Raw genomic sequence first — 16,059 nt, 5'->3', positions numbered from 1 at the left:
AATAATAGATTCACAGCTTTCCTTTAAAGCCCATATTGACAAATTGTGTATAAATATCAAATTAAAGCTCGCAAATGTTCGTGCAATTCGAAATGAAATGTCAACTGAAGCCGCAAAAATTTACTCATATTCAATGATTCTTAGTCACTTTAACTATTGCATAACCAGTTGGTCCCAGGCTGGTCAGAATGCAAAAAAACCATTGAAAGTTTTGTACAAACAAGTAATTAAAGTGATGGATAAAAAACCAATGCACTATCATCACTGTGCAATTTAAAAAAAATACAGTCTTTTAAACTGGGACAGTCTTCACATATCATATTTGCAGATTTAAATTTGATTTATAAGGTACTGCATGATTTGGCTCCAGCTCCTCTGGCTGAGTTCATCAGCCAAAGAAACAGCTCTGAGCGTGTCACTCGAGGCTCTGTCAGAGGTGACTGTCTCATTCCTCTGCGCAGGAGTACTTTCAGTAAGTCAGCCTGGTCAGTGAGGAGCGCTGGTGAGTGGAACTCAGTACCTGAGGAGGTTAAACTGCTTACAACATACAAGGCCTTCACAAAAAAACTGAAAATGTGGTTAGTTAACACCTATAGCTGCCAACACTAAAAGACAAGTATTTTATGATGTTTTTTTTTTTTTTTTTTTTTGTTATGATCAAATGATTTGTGGTTTTATTCTCTCTTAATAGTAAGTCTTTATGTATCCTGTTTTATATTATATTGTCTTGTAGATGTATTTTACTGCTTTTTTACATCATGGCCAGGGGACTACAGATGAAAACTAGCCTTCTGGCTAATTCTGGCTTTTTTAACCATGTGTATTTCATGTGTTTTATGAAATTGCATTGTCCCCTTTCAAATAAACTGATTAATAATAATAATAATTTATGCAGCCTGATTGAGACCTTTCTTCTTTCTCGTACACTATTGAGAATGGAGCCGCTGTCACACAGAGATAAAGATTAGACATTTTTAATTTAGAATTGGTCGGAAAAAACTAACTTCATGAAAGACAAATCAATATCGGCTACTTATAACATGACTGTTTATAAATGTGACAGATCAATATAACTAGGGAATTGGATTAGATCATTTGACTAACCATATTACCTTTGCTCATATAGAGAAAGGGCTATGTTCAGGAGAAATTTCTATTGTTTGCTTTGCAGATATTAAACCTTTCTGACCAATATTTGCTTTGCCAATATGTTTTTTAGTTTTTTTCTTTTTTTTTAGCACTGTGACAGACTTTTATCAGTCCAGCATCAGTTGAATAGCTATGTGAAGCCACTGTCACAGCTTTCTCTCCACATTCTGCAGTCAATTTTTCCTAGAGGGAGTGATCCCCCCACACCCTGGCCCACCACCATATTAAACTTAAATAAGTAGGAGTATCAGGATAGCCAGGAGAAAGAACACTTCCAAACACTTCCATGCACACAAGCCTACCTTTCTCATCAATCAATCTGACAAGGGTAGCCACAGAACACAGCCTTCCAGCTACCCGTCTCTCTCTTTCTGTACCCCTTCTGTCCCAAACAGCCCCTCATTGACAATTTCCTCAATCTATGACTGAAAACACTGCACCATACTGCAGTAAAACTAACATGGTGAAGGAAAAAGAAAACAGGAAGACCAGAATAAAAAGAAAACACATGGAGCGCAATAGTTCAGGGAACAAATAGGTTTCATATGCATGCCAGTGACCATAAAGAAGGAAATGTATAATGGAGGTGAATTACTTGAGACTTCATGAAAAAATATCCATGAACAAGGCAATCTCTGTTGACGTTGCATGGTTATAGTCACATTAGCATTCCTCTATGCCAGTGTATGCTTGTTGTCGGACACTGTTTAGTTTGTTTGATGAAAGATGAGGGGTCGAAGGGAGCAGAGCATAAACTGAGTGGAAAAAAGAACTGCTAAGCACAACAACAAAAATTGCAGTTTTCTTTCTGTGGTTTATTTGTTTTTGAAGAACAGATTATGTTCTCTCTTGCTTAGGGCACCCAGCGGCCCATCTTATGAATGTCATATTTGTTCAAGTTGAGACATACTGTACAAGTTTTTAACTAGGACATAATATGAATATGAATGAATACACGCACACACACACACACAAACACACACACACACACATTCAGTGGATTCAGCAAAACTCTAGGAGTATATATATATGACCATTTAATGGCAGGAAATGCATGCATCATAATACAAATAACCACAGAGGTAGAATATAAAACTCCCCTGTGGCACAGCTGCTGCGACATAAAAAGGTATACAGAACCTCCATTTTGCATGATTAAGCAGCCGAACAGAGTAGGTTAAAAAATAAATAAAAATAAGATGAAATGATAGATCTCAACTGAGACCAACATCTTTGTACAGTATGTCAGGGAGGAGCCTGGGTTGCTCGTGGAAGGTACTAGGGGTGTTAACAATTCATTCACTACAGTACATCGATGTATCAATTTACATGCACATGATCCAACTGCATCGATCTGTGCTCGGGAAGTTGGCCTCTTGGACGACAAATAAATTTAAAATCATTTTAAAAGGTAATCAATCGATGGTATGAATACTAGGCAATAACCAGGCCAAATTGTAGACTAAATCCAAATTGATGGGTGTGGTCTTCTCCACTTACCCTGCGTTTTAGACACGCCCCCTGGGTATTTAACCCTTGGCTTCTGCCTTTTGTCTCTCTTGTCTCTCTTGTTCTTGGCTCTCTGTTCCTCCTGGATAACATCCTCAGCTACGGGGCGGCTTATTGCATAAATGTAGCAGCCTTCTAGTTAGAGATTGATAGAGGTTTTCTGTCGCTTTTCTTAAAGTTTACACATATAAAAAGATACGTGGTGCCCCTTTTCGAGACAAAGATAGCTTGTTACGTTAAACGTACATCGAACGACACCGGAAGTAAACTCAGGCGTTTGCTTCCGGCGTATTCTTTTCCAAAATGAATTACGCTTTTATCCAAAACCAATATACCTATAGGCTATAGAGGATTTGTGGGTCAATCACTCCACATAGCCATCAGTACACTGGGCATACCAGGAGGAGCAAGGACCAGAGCAGAACATCATCGAAGCAGCTGAGAAAGCCTTGAGACGGCTCTGGATCAGGAGAGAAGGTCCAAGGGACGAGCGAATGCCGCTTGAACGCACACTGCAGTCTGATCAATCGTTGTGGGCTGAAAGACTCAAAACACCAGACGACACCAAGGACCAATCCCAATTCTACCCCTTAGCCCTCGTTTCACCCCTAGCCCTTGAGGTCCATGAGAAAGAAGGCGTGTCCCAATTAGGCCTAAGACAAAGCGATGTATAGCCCTTGAAACCAAGTGTGGTCCGGGACCTCACTTGAAAGCGAGGGGTATGGGTATGGTTTTGGCTGTACCCTATAGTCACTTATGTAATGCAGTATTTCATCAACGTGAAGCCATTAGCTGTGAATATCCTCATCTGACATTTTTTTACTTTATGGGAACACACTTCAGGCCAGCGTAACAACCTGACGTATTTTCCTTCACATGGACACTGCAAGACAACTGTCTTCTACAACAGCACACAGCACTCGAACGACAAGCCCAGCTATGCCAAAAAGACAAGGGACACAAAATGCAATTCGAGAGTTATTTTTTGAGAAATATGAACAAAAACGATATGAGACTGAGGCAAAAGCTGATTTTTACAGCTTTCCAGCTGAAATATACTGTATTGAAATGTGTTGTTTATATTCTGAATGTTATATTATTATTTATATTTCATATGTACTATAGGTTTGATACATTTCCTGTGTGATATACATATTTTCAAAAATCTGCAATGCCTAAATGTAAATAATCACACTATTACCATATCATAATATGGAAATTCTCTCAAATGTGAATATACTAAATGTGTATGTTCTCTAAAAGTCTTTTTTTTTAAATAAATAAATACATGCTTATATAGTTTATCTTAATACTGCTAATTGTGAGATGCTGAACTGATTTTCATTGTTCTTGTGACAGTGACAGTAAAGTTTCTTGTCTATTCGAATTCTTTTTTAAAAAAATGTTTAACCATCCATTCTCCTCAACGCTTATCCTCACTAGGATCATGGGTGTGCTGGCACCTATCTCAGCTAAATTTGGGCTAGAGGCGGAGCATATCCTGAACTGGTCACCAGCCAATCGCAGGGCACATGCAGTAAAAACAAATAACCATTCGCACTCACAGACAATTTAGAGTCTCCAACTAACCTACCATGCATGTTTTGGGAATGTGGAAAGAAACTGCGGTACCCAGAGAAAACCCACGCAGGCACTGGAAATACATGCAAACTCCAAAAAGGGAGGCCGGATTTGAACCTGGGACCTCAGAACTGTGATGTGGATGTGCTAACCAGTCAGTCACTGTGCCACTACTTATTTTTTAAAATTATTATTTATTTATTTATTTGATAACAAATATTTAGTTACCCCTCCTTGAGCCGTCACCTTATCGTGGTGGAGGGGTTTGTGTGTCCCAATGATCCTAGGAACTAAGTTGTATGGGGCTTTATGCCCCTGGCAGGGACACCCATGGCAAACAGGTCCTAGGTGAGGGACCAGACAAAGCACGGCTCCAAAAAACCCTATGATGAATACAATGAATGGATTCAGGTTTCCCTTGCCCGGACACAGGTCACCAGGGCCCCCCCAGCTGCTGGCTCTAGGGACGTGGAATGTCACCTCTCTGGCAGGGAAGGAGCCGAGCTGGTGTGTGAGGTCGAGAAGTTCCGACTAGATATAGTTGGATTCGCCTCCACGCACAGCTTGGGCTCTAGTACCAGTCCTCTCAAGAGGGGTTGGACTCTCTTCCACTCTGGAGTTGCCCACGGTGAGAGGCGCCGAGTTGGTGTGGGTATACTTATTGCTCCCCGGCTCGGCGCCTGTACGTTGGGGTTCACCCCGGTGGACAAGAGGGTAGCCTCCCTCAGCTTTCGGGTGGGGGGACGGGTCCTGACTGTTGTTTGTGCCTATGCACCAAACAGCAGTTCAGAATACCCACCCTTTTTGGAGTCCTTGGAAGGGGTGCTGGAGAGCGCTCCCGCTTGGGACTCCATCGTTCTGCTGGGGGACTTCAATGCTCACGTGGGCAATGACAGTGAGACCTGGAAGGGCGTGATTGGGAGGAACGGCCCCCCACGATCAGTTCTGTGCTCATCACGGATTGTCCATAAGGAACACCATGTTCAAGCATAAGGGTGTCCACACGTGCACTTGGCACCAGGACACCCTAGGTCGCAGTTCGATGATCGTGTATAGTGGGGATGGAGCGCTGCTGAACTCGAATCGGGACGTTGTGAGCCGGTGGGGAGAATACTTCGAAGACCTCCTCAATTCCACCGACACGCCTTCCCATGAGGGAGCAGTGTCTGGGTTCTCTGAGGTGGGCTCTCCTATTTCTGGGGTTGAGGTCACTGAGGTGGTTAAAAAGCTCCTCGGTGGTAAGGCCCCGGGGGTGGATGAGATTCGCCCGGAGTTCCTCAAGGCTCTAGATGTTGTAGGGCTGTCCTGGTTGACACGCCTCTGCAACATCGCGTGGACATCGGGGACAGTGCCTCTGGATTGGCAGACTGGGGTGGTGGTCCCCCTTTTTAAGAAGGGGGACCGGAGGGTGTGTTCCAACTACAGGGGGATCACACTCCTCAGCCTCCCTGGTAAGGTCCATTCAGGGGTGCTGGAGAGGAGGGTCCGTCGGGAAGTTTAATCTCAGATTCAGGAGGAGCAGTGTGGTTTTCGTCCTGGCCGTGGAACAATGGACCAGCTCTACACCCTTGGCAGGGTCCTCTAGGGTGCATGGGAGTTCACCCAACCAGTCCACATGTGTTTTGTGGACTTGGAGACGGCGTTCGACCGTGTCTCTCGGGGAGTCCTGTGGGGGGGTTCTTCGGGAGTATGGGGTACTGAACCCCCTGATACGGGCTGTTCGGTCCCTGTACGACCGGAGTCAGAGTTTGGTCCACATATCCGGCAGTAAGTCGGACTCGTTTCCGGTGAGGGTTGGACTCCGCCAAGGCTGCCCTTTGTCACCGATTCTGTTCATAACTTTTATGGACAGAATTTCTAGGCGCAGCCGAGGCATAGAGGGGGTCCGGTTTGGTGGCCTCAGTATTGCATCTCTGCTTTTTGCAGATGATGTGGTTTTGTTGGCTTCATCAAGCCGTGACCTCCAACTCTTCACTGGAGCAGTTCGCAGCCGAGTGTGAAGCGGATGGGATAAGAATTAGCACCTCCAAATCTGAGACGATGGTCCTCAGTCGGAAAAGGATGGCGTGCCCTCTCCAGGTAAGGGATGAGATCCTGCCCCAAGTGGATCTTGGGGTCTTGTTCACGAGTGAGGGAAGAATGGAACGGGAGATCGACAGGCGGATCGGTGCAGCGTCTGCAGTGATGTGGACTTTGTATCGATGCATTGTGGTAAAGAAGGAGCTAAGCCGAAAGGCGAAGCTCTCGATTTTCCGATCGATCTACGTTCCTACCCTCACCTATGGTCACAAGCTGTGGGTCGTGACCGAAAGAACAAGATCCCGGATACAAGTGGCCGAAATGAGTTTCCTCCGCAGGGTGTCCGGGCTCTCCCTTAGAGATAGGGTGAGAAGCTCGGTCATCCGGGAGGATCTCAGAGTAGAGTCGCTGCTCCTTCACATCGAGAGGAGTCTGATGAGGTGGCTGGGGCATCTGATTCGGATGCCTCCCGGACACCTCCCTGGTGAGGTGTTCCGGGCACGTCCCACCGGGAGAAGACTCCAGGGACGACCCAGGACACGCTGGAGAGACTACATCCTTCGACTGGCCTGGGAACGCCTCGGGATCCCCCCGGAAGAGATGGATGAAGTGGCTGGGGAGAGGGAAGTCTGGGCATCCCTGCTAAAGCTACTGCCCCCGCGACCCGACCTCGGGTAAGCGGTAGAAAATGGATGGATATTTAGTTATGTGTTTTTTGTGCTGGTTTTTGTTGGCGTTATTGACGGACGCTAGGCCATAAAAGTCAGTTTGTCATTTGTCCTTCTATAAAAAAATGTGTTCCTATAGTAGATAAAAATGAAATATTGAAATGTATGCACCATGTGGATGGAAATTATTTTTACACTGGATTATAAAAAAAATAAAAAAAAATTTGTAAGTTGTTTTTTCAACTGATTTAGGACAATTTTGCATCGCTGAATTAGAAAATGACCTCTGTTTCTCTTTGCTAAAAGTAAGTAACGTTCCAACTGTTTCTGTACTTAATTTCTTACAAGGAAGGACTGACACCCCCCCAGGTTGAGAACCTCTGATATAAAGCGAAAATAACTGCACAGGTAAATGAAAACAAACAAAAATAATTTTAAAAAAGTGGCCATAGTTCAAAAAGGTGACCTGATTGAGCAAAACCAATGTGATATTTGGATTCAACACATCAAGATTTTCCTAAAGTCAGCTAAAAAAAAATCGTAGACAAATTTATTGTTGACCAGTGTTAAGAAAAACTTGAAAATACGAGACAGCCACCTTTAGAAATTGCATATTCCCATAAACTACCAGACAAATTCAAATAAACAATTTATAATAGTAATATTCATTTGACACAAGATGGCATCTTGTAAATGTAAACAATTGTCACGCCTGCCTACAACGCAGCCTCATCTTGGCCCTCCAAACAGAGGACTAAAGGAAAGGGGTAAAACAAAACGGAAGGGCTTAGGGGTACAATTGGGATTGGCTCCAAGTTACATTACTGACAATGTGTTCAGGTGCATCAGAAGATTTATTCAAGAACATTCATCCTTAGAGGCTGAAGAGTTATACATTCTGCCAAAACTCAAAATTTCACCCATTGCTAGTGATTCATACCCATCCTGCTTTGGAGAGATCAGTGTTTGCCTTTATGATTACAATTTTCCAAAGAGGTTGCTTGTCTGCAACGAAAGGTAGCAGTTGTTTAAATCCAAGGTCCTCGGTAGCTCAGCTCTGCTCTGGATCTGGACCCACTCACCCTTCTGTAAGGACACAGAACTATTGGAATTTTTCAATGCTTGCAATTAGGGCTGATTGTTTAATGAAATTCCAACCGATATCACGATGTAATTCAATGCAATTATCAAATTGTAAAGGCTGCAATTAAAAAAAATAAATAAATAAAATCCCTCATGTACATGCGAGCCAGTACTGTGGATAGAGGTGTGCGTTGTAAAAACATTTACCATACGGTTTGTATTTGCATGGTTATCTTAAATTTCCCTCTCACCGCTACCGAGAGGTCGTTCAGTGGAGTTTTTCCTCGGAGCGGGGAGGCGCAGTCGCTCGCTACGAGCTTGGCAGACAGGCTCACTGGCTTTCACATGCGAGGAGCCGAGGAGCCATGGGTGTCTGATCGGTAAAGTGAAGCCCGCGGGCTGCGGGAGCCTTATGTTCTGTTGTTTTTACTGTATTGCTTGATTTCTTTTAACAATGTCTGTCCATGGGTGTGAATGTGAGTGTGAATGGTTGTTTGTTTGTATACGCCCTGCGACCAGTTCAGGGTGTACCTCGCCTCTCGCCCGAAGACAGCTGGGATAGGCTCCAGCACGCCCGCAACCCTGGTGAGCATATGCGTTCCATAAAATGGATAGAAGGATGTGTGGTGACCTTGAGTGTGTCATATACTGCCCTGCAGTTCCATTATTGGAGCCAGGAGGGCGCTTTGTGTCCTCTCTCTCCCCCGTCCCCTCTCTGTTTTCAGCACCTGTCTTCAATCAGACTCATCACCACCGGTGTATATAAGCCTGCCTGTTCCCGGAAATGCTCGCCTAAGTATTGCAGCCTCTCCTAGCGGTACCACGGCCCACCTTATGTCAAGTAAGCTATACTGTTCCTCGCTTCCCTTGTTAACTCTTGTGTCTCCTCCTTCCCAGTGCTCCCCTGTGTTCCTGACCCACATCATTCCTGCCACCTCTGCCTGCCACCTGTCCATGCTGCCGCCTGCCAACACATCCAGGACCACCTCCATAACCTTTCCTCAATAAACTGTTCAGCCTCCGAGCCACCCTGCTTCCCATACAAAGAACCTCATGTCCCTCTGCCCGAGCCTTACTCCACGGACCTAGGTGCATGTAGCCAGTTTATTCTTAATTGCTCACTCGTATTCAATCTCCAACAGTACAGTTATCCCACCGAACGTTCCAAAGTAGCATATGTCACTAACCTCCTCTGTGGCAAAGCAGCAAAATGGTCCACTTCATTATGGCAAAACTCCTCTCCGGTACTTCATTCATTCGATTATTTTTCCGCCGAACTCCGCAAAGTATTTGATCACCCAGTTCAGGGCAAAGAAGCCACCCGTCGCCTCCTCACGCTCACGCAGGGCGCTAAATCAGCAGCGGAATATTCAATTGAGTTCCGGATATTGGGAGGAGAATGCGGGTGGGACGACGCGGCGCTTGGGGGGATTTTTTCAAATGGCCTCTCCAACCAACTCAAGGATGAGCTAGCGGTCCGGAACGAGCCCTCCTCTCTCTAAACCCGAAAAATGTGAATTCAACCTCTCCTCCGTACACTTCCTGGGCTACGTTATCTCTAAAGGACAACTACATCCCGACCTTGCCAATATCCAAGCCGTCGTTATATATCCAAGCCGTCCACTCCCACCACCCGCAAAGAACTGCAACATTTCCGTGGATTCGCCAATTTCTATCGTCGATTCATCCGTAATTACAGCAAGGTCGCAATTCCCCTTACTAGCCTCACGTCCACCAGCTCCCCCTTTCAGTGGACCCCGGCAGCATCCCAAGCATTTAGTCAACTCAAGACCCTGTTCACCAGTGTGCTCATTCTTTGCCACCCTGACTCCTCCCTCCAGTTTGTGGTCGAGGTTGACGCCTCGGACACGGGGGCAGGGGCTCTCCTCTCACAGTGGGACCCCACGACTCAGAAACTTCACCCCTGTACCTTTTTTTCCCGTCGTCTGTCCCCTGCTGAGAGGAACTATGATGTCGGCAACCGAGAGCTACTGGCCATTGTATGGGCCTTGGAAGGGAGGAGGCACTGGCGGGAGGTGACTGTACTACCATTCATCATTTGGACAGACCACAACAATCTCTCTTACCTCCGTTCCGACAAACGCCTTAACCCTCGACAAGCTCACTGGGCTCTCTTCTTGAGCAGGTTTAATTTCAGTCTCTCCTTCCGTCCTGGCTCCAAAAACAGCACACCAGATGCCCTGTCTCGACTTTACTCACCCACCTCCAGCCCTGACGAACCGGAACCCATCCTTCCTTCCTCGTGCTTCGTTGGAACAGCCACTTGGCAGATCGAACAGGTGGTTCAGGAGGCCAAAAGACTCACCCGGATCCCAAGACCGGGCCTCCAAACCGCCTGTTCGTACCTGATTCCGTGCGCTCTGACATTTTTCAGTGGGCTCACAACTCCAAACTCACATGTCATCCTGGCATCACCCACACCATTCAGTTCATCCAGCAGCCTTTCTGGTAGGTCCAGCCTTGTTCAAGCCACCCGGGAGTTCGTCCAAGCCTGCTCCGTCTGTGCCCGAGGGAAGTCTTCACACCTGCCCCCAGCTGGGCTGCTGCGTCCATTGCCTATCCCTAGCCGCCATTGGTCCCATATTGCTCTGGACTTTGTTACCGGTTTACCTTCTTCTGAAGGTAACTCTATCATTCTCACTACTGTCGATCACTTTTCCAAATCCATCCATTACGTACCCCTCCCCAAACTACCATCCGCCTTCGATACTGCTAACCTCCTTGTCCAGCATGTCTTTACACTCCACGGTATTCCCATCGATATTGTCTCTGACAGAGGTCCTCAGTTCTCATCCCTGGTAAGGAATTCTGTGAAGCGGTGGGCGCAGCAGCCAGCTTGTCGTCAGGATATCATCCGCAGACCAACGGCCAGACGGAGCGGGCAAACCAATCCCTTGAATCTGCCCTCCGTTGTGTTGCCACACGCAACCTCTCCAGGAGGAGAGGTTGCGTGTGGCAACCTCCTCTCATGGATTGAGTACGCCCGCAACTCCCTCAGTTCCGCGACCGGTATGTCGCCATTCATGGCTTGCTATGGTTACCAACCCCCATTATTCAAAGAACAGGAGCAGGCAGTGTGGAAAGACATCTGAGCGGCATTGACCTGTTCCTCCACACGCAATAAACAGCTCGAGGACCGTCATCGCTCCCCGACGCCCGAATACAAGGTGGGCCAATCTGTCTGGCTTTATTCTCACGACCTCCCGCTTCAGACAGAGTCCCGGAAACTCACTCCGCGTTTCATTGGTCCCTTCCCTATTACTAAGATCATCAATCCCACTTCCGTCCAATTGAAGCTTCCACAGTCTCTGAAAATTCATCCCACATTCCACGTCTCTTAGCTGAAGCCTGCCTCCTGTCTCCACCTGCGCCACCTTTCCTCAATACACTGTTCATAATTTTACATCTGCCTCCTCCTGCTCTTGGGTCGAGCTACTCCCCAAACGTGACAGAGTGACTTGAAAGGGGCCTATAAATAAAATGAATTAAGGTTAAAAAAAATAAAATCACAATTAGATTATTTTCCCAAATCATTCAGCACAATTTTTGGGGAATTTACAGTATATGGTAGTATTCTGTTAATCTGTAAATCCCAGACCCAGACTTCAAAATCCCACTTTTCCAAAGCCAAAACTGGCTAATTCAATCATAGACCTGCATAAACCCAGTGCCCATAAAGATTTTGATTGCAGTGTCACATGCAGAGCCAACATTTAGCGCTGAGCTGCCGAATTACAATAGTGTATTTGCGGAACCAGTATCCGAAATGGCCGGTAGATGAAAAAATCCACTGGCCAAGCATATTTTTCACCGGCCAAAATATATCAAAAAAATACTGTCATCGCAATAATGGAGTCTATATGTGTGCAGCCCTAATTTTACACACATTTCTATAATGAGAGAAGAAGTCACAGCAACATTGAAAAACAGCAATAAGGGAAAAAAAGCTTTATTTTAACATCCATAAAGTCTGGCCTCCTGCTCCTGACACAGTCCTCGTGCCACAGCATGACAGCCTCTGCGGGATCATGCTACCTGGCACGTGTGTCTGTTTAATTTTTCATCATTGAAGGCTTTTAAATGACTTTTAAGCAGCATTGAGGGTGAAACATCAAGCTGTTGGTTTCATTTAATTTGGTTTTATAGAGTTTAGATTTTGCTTAGTAAAATTGCTGATTGTTCTATTGTATTATGATATTATCTGAATGTTTTTAGCTTGTACTGTCAAACCAAGTGTTTATGTGTTTATGTTTTTTGTAGGGCTGGGTTCAATCTCGATTATCATGATTTTTTATACGTTTTTTAAATTGCCAGTTTTAAAGCATCTGTACTGAAAAGTAAGGAAGGTAGAGAGTAGTTCAACATTTTATCAACAGCTTTTTCGTTAACAACACTCCTCATAACCAATAATTAAAACAGTAACCCCAACATGATATTAGCATGCTAAGCAAATAAAATACAAACAGTGGAGGAAATAATTATTTGGTAGGTGTATTATAACCGGGAGAGAAAATATCAAAAAGTAAATGTACAAAATCTCAAAAAACAAAAGATTACAATTATTTTGCAAATTAGTGAGGGATATAAGTATTTGAACCCCTATCAAAACATTACTTGGTACTTGGTGGAGAACCCCTTGTTGGCCAGTAGCAAGGTCAGATGTTTCTTCCAGTTGCTCAGCAGGTTTGCATACATCTCGGGAAGAATTTTGAACCACTCCTTTTTGAAGATCATCTCCAGTCCCTCAGGTTTTGCGGCCATGCCTAGGCAACTCGAAGCTCCACCTCCCTCCACAGATTTTCCATGGGATTTAGGTCTGGAGACTGGCTAGGCCACTCCATGACCCTAATGTACTGTACTTCTTTAGCTATTATTTCATTTCATTTGTTTGCTTTGGGTATATAAGTGCAGTCCATTTACCATTTACCATTTTTGGGTCATTGTCGTGCTGGAAGCCCCATCCACAACCCATATTATGTTTTCTGGCTGAGAGAAGTAAGTTGTCAACCAGGATTTCACGGTACAAGGCTCTATCCATATTTCCCTCAATGCAGTGAAGTTGACCTGTCCCTTTTGCAGAGAAACACGTATATTGCTTCCACCTCCACTGTGTGACAGTGGGGATGGTGTTCTTGGGTCATTGTCTGAATTCCTCTTCCTCCAAACACGGCGGGTCAAATTTATTCCAAACAGCTCGATTTTTGTCTCATCTGACTACATCACCTTCTCCCAGTCATTCTCTGAATCATTCAGGTGTTCATTGGCAAACTTTGGACGGGCCTGTACATGAAGCTTATTGAGGAGGGGGACTTTAAAGGCGCTGCAGGATTTTAATCCATTACAACGTAGTGTGTTACCAATGTTTTTCTTGTTGACTGTGATCCCCGCTGCCTTGAGATCATTAACCAGCTCCTTCCGTGTAGTTCTGGGCTGATGACTAACCTGTCTCATGATCATAGATGCCCCACAAGTAGTGATGCACCGAAATGAAGTTTCTTGACAGAAACCGAAAACCGAAACTGAGGAACTCAAGGCCGAAAACCAAAAGCTGAAGCACCAAGAGAAATGATCAATCAGTCAAACCTTTTATTGTAAGCGCTTTGCATACAAAAAATGTAACACAAAGCACTTCACATTAATTATTCTTTCCAAGATGGCGCCTACCAGTGTGGTCGCCTCGTTACGCGCTCCCAAGTATTGTTTTTTTTGTGTGTTTTTCGTTCGTCTTTGGAGACATTACACGACTTACTTACACAAGGGGAGACTTGCTAACCATCAAGGAGGCTACTCCGGACTTTCTTTCACCAACTTTCGCAAATCCGCTCAGTTTTTTCCTCCAGTTACTTACTGGAGCGGCGTCCACGGTTTTCGCCGCACGGAGGCGGAGGTGACGCCACAGAGGGAAGCGAGCTGGCATCCAGGTGAAACTCCGCAAGAGAGGATACAGATTGGCGTTCCCGTCGATCCACCTCGCGAATGTATGCTCCCTACCCAACAAAATGGACGAGCTTCATCTTCTGTTAAAGACCAGTAAAGACTTCGGACGTTCCGCCGCCGTGTGCTTTACGGAGACCTGGCTTCACGACGCTGTACCCGATGGCGGCGTCATGGTTCCCGGCTTCCATATTCACCCAGAAGACCGCGACATGGAATCATTGGGGAAAACAAAGGGCGGCGGGCTATGCTTCTATATCAACGAAAACTGGTGTACGGACGTCACAGAGCTCAGCACACACTGCAGCCCGCATTTGGAGTCGCTGTTTTTGAACTGTAAGCCATTCTACTCACCGCGTGGGTTCGCATCATTCATTCTGGCTGGCGCGTACATCAAGCTAACACGAATGCCGCACTGCTAACGCTCGCCAAACAAGTCAACGAAATTGGAAAAAAAACACCCGGACTCACCCCTCATTATTCTCGGGGATTTTAACAAAGCTAAACTCAACCATGAACTCCCTAAATACAAGCAGCACATCGACTATCCTACCAGGGAAAATAACATTTTGGACCACTGCTATACTACGCTAAAAAACGCATACCGTGCCAAACTTCGTGCAGCACTGGGCTGGGATCACTGCTTAATTCACTTAATACCGACGTACAGACAAGAACTTAAATGCGCGAAGCCTACAGTGAAAACAGTGAAAAAGTGGACCAATGAAGCAAAGATGGAACTTTAAAGCTGTTTAGACTGCACAGACTTTGAAAATTCAGCTGGCAGCCTGGATGAATATACGGAGACTGTCACATCCTATATCAGTTTCTGGGAAGAGGTTTGTGTAGCAACAAAGTCATTTCGCACTTTCAACAACAAAAAGCCGTGGTTCACTGCTAAACTTAAGTAGCTTCGCGCAAGCTAAGGAGGACGCATATCAGAGCGGGGACAGGGCCCTGTATAATCAAGCTAGTAACCAACTGACTAAAGAAATTAACATTGCAAAAAGGAACTATGCAGCAAAGTTGGAAAAATAGTTTAGCGCTAACGACTCTAAATCAGTCTGGCATGGATTCCAATCGCTGACTAATTACAAGCGACGATCCCCCTAAGCTGATAACAATAGCACGCTAGCCAACGACTTAAATGCCTTCTACTGCAGATTTGAAAAGGACACTTTCACACTGCACACCCACCCAGCCACACCACCGTACACAATCACACCTCTGACTTCTGCATTAACCATCCATGAACATGATGCGAGACGCATTTTCAAAGAACAAAAGATTAAAAAAGCGGCAGGCACAGACCATGTGTCCCCATCCTGCCTCAAAGTCTGTGGGACCAGCTCGTGCCAGTCTTCACTCAGATCTTCAATAGATCTTTGGAACTGTGCGAAGTTCCATCCTGTTTCAAACGCTCCACCATCATTCCAGTCCCCAAGAAACCTGCAATCTTGGGTCTAAATGACTACAGGCCTGTCGCCTTGACAATTGTGGTTATGAAGTCCTTTGAACGTCTCGTGCTGGACCACCTCAAGAGTGTCACAGTTCCCCTGCTGGACCCCCTGCAGTTTGCCTACCTGAGCGAACAGGTCTGCGGATGATGCAGTCAACATGGGACTGTACTTCATCCTAGAACACCTCGACAGTGCAGGGACGTACGCGAGGAACCTGTTCGTGGACTGCAGCTCAGCGTTCAACACCATCATCCCTGAACTCCTTTCATCCAAGCTTCTCCAGCTCAGCGTCTCACCTGCCATCTGGCAGTGGGTTTACAGATTTCTGACAGGCAGGACACAGCAGGTGAGGCTGGGGGAGGCCACCTCATCCACAGGCGGTTTCAGCACTGGGGCACCCCAAGGTTGTGTCCTCTCTCCACTGCTCTTCTCTCGCTACACGAACGACTGCATCTCAGCGCACCCGACTGTCAAACTCCTGAAGTTTGCAGATGACACCACTGTCATCGGCCTCATCAAGGATGGTGACAAGTCTGCATATCGACAGGAAGTGGAGTGGCTGGAGCTGTGGTGCGGCCGACACAACCTGGAGCTGAACACGCTCAAGACTGTAGAGATGATCGTGGACTTCAGGA

At 45.8% G+C, this 16,059-nt stretch overlaps 1 protein-coding gene across 1 annotated transcript in view; it reads right to left on the bottom strand.

Moving 5' to 3' along the window:
• The window catches only part of ntm (neurotrimin), a 164,494-nt gene that overhangs the window by 116,514 nt on the left and 31,921 nt on the right, over positions 1–16,059 (bottom strand). The gene's annotated exons all lie outside the window — the stretch shown is intronic.

The sequence above is a fragment of the Phycodurus eques genome, chromosome 17 (genome assembly GCF_024500275.1).
Source record: "Phycodurus eques isolate BA_2022a chromosome 17, UOR_Pequ_1.1, whole genome shotgun sequence".
NCBI classification, from domain to species: domain Eukaryota; kingdom Metazoa; phylum Chordata; class Actinopteri; order Syngnathiformes; family Syngnathidae; genus Phycodurus; species Phycodurus eques.
The sequence above is the reverse complement of the archived record's forward strand: the minus strand, read 5'-3'. Positions and strand labels throughout refer to the sequence as shown.